At 36.6% G+C, this 1,324-nt stretch overlaps 1 pseudogene; it reads right to left on the minus strand.

The window, feature by feature from the left end:
* Window positions 1-598: 598 nt before the first annotated feature.
* LOC150040257 (peptidyl-prolyl cis-trans isomerase A pseudogene) lies at window positions 599-1,089 on the minus strand (annotated as a pseudogene).
* Window positions 1,090-1,324: the final 235 nt, after the last annotated feature.

Here is a 1,324-nt window from a genome sequence, read left to right on the forward strand (position 1 = left end):
CTGTCCTTCAACTTGCATTAGTGTCTGAGAGTCTTAATTTTGGTGTGTTTTTTTTCTTTTTTTCCTATAATATTTGTTAAAGATCTGTGAATTTTATTAAAATTTCTGAAGAACCAACATAGTGATTTGATTTTGGTTTTTTTGATTCTTTGTTTTTATTGAAGTTTAACTCACATAATTCTGATTTAGTTTTCATAATGTGTTTTCTTCTTCCATATTAGGTTTGGCTTGTTGCACTTTTCCAAGATTGTAAAGTACATCATTAAATTTTGGGTTACAGAGTTCTGCAATTTGCTGAGGTAGGCACACAGAGCGATAAATTTTCCACTGAGTGCTTCCTTTCCTCTGCCCAAATAAATTGGGCTATTGTGTGATCCTTTTTAAAAATTTAATTTTTTCTTTACTTTTTATTCATAATTGTGAACTTCATATTGTAATCCAGCTAGATTTTGAGAGAAGTAAAGAAACCATAGGACCCAAAGAACTGCAATGAGAGCACAAATATTCCAGGATATTGCAAATAGATTTGGTCGAAGGATGCTTTCCTGAGCTACAGAAGGAATAACCTGATGGATGTGATAACTAAAGACAAATTGTATTAGAGTTGTCCACAGGGAAAAATGATGACCTTGTTGCTGGTCTTGACATTCACAGACCCAAAACCCTGCATGACTTCCACAATTTCCATGCCCATTTTCACCTTCCCAATGACCAAATTATTGCCATCCAACCAATCATTCTTCATAGTGTAGTTGAAAAACTGGGATCCATTTATGTTTGGGACATTTGTCATGAACAGGATACCAGGTCTGTATGCTTCAGGATGAAATCCTCACCTTCAAATTTCTCTTTGTAGGTGGACTTGCTACAGGTGCCAGTATGGCATGAGATGACATCACCCAGGCACATGAATCCTGGGATGATAATGTTAAAGTAGGAACCCTTATAACCAGATCCTTTCACTTCAGTGATAAGAGCATGACAATTTTCTGCTGTCTTTGGAACTTGATCTGCAAGTATCTCTAAGCAGGTACAGCCTTCTTTCTTGTGGTGTGCAACAATGTTGAAGAAAATGGTGGGGTTAACCATGGATGGTACTTGGCAAGAACCAGCACCAGCAGAGTCTGCTCAGCCTCCTTCAAAAAATGAAGTTTTGAATTTCTGTTTTGAGATCTTCAGTGACCCACTGGTGATTCATTCATGTGTTTCTCAATTCCTATTACTTGCAGGATTTTCTGTGTTGACTTTGAATTTTATACAACTGTGGTCTGAAAGAATGCAGGTGATATCAGTATTTCTGAAATTACTCAGATTGGTTTTGTGC

The sequence above is a fragment of the Megascapheus bottae genome, chromosome Y (genome assembly GCF_031878675.1).
Source record: "Megascapheus bottae isolate mThoBot1 chromosome Y, mThoBot2.hap1, whole genome shotgun sequence".
NCBI classification, from domain to species: Eukaryota; Metazoa; Chordata; class Mammalia; order Rodentia; family Geomyidae; genus Megascapheus; species Megascapheus bottae.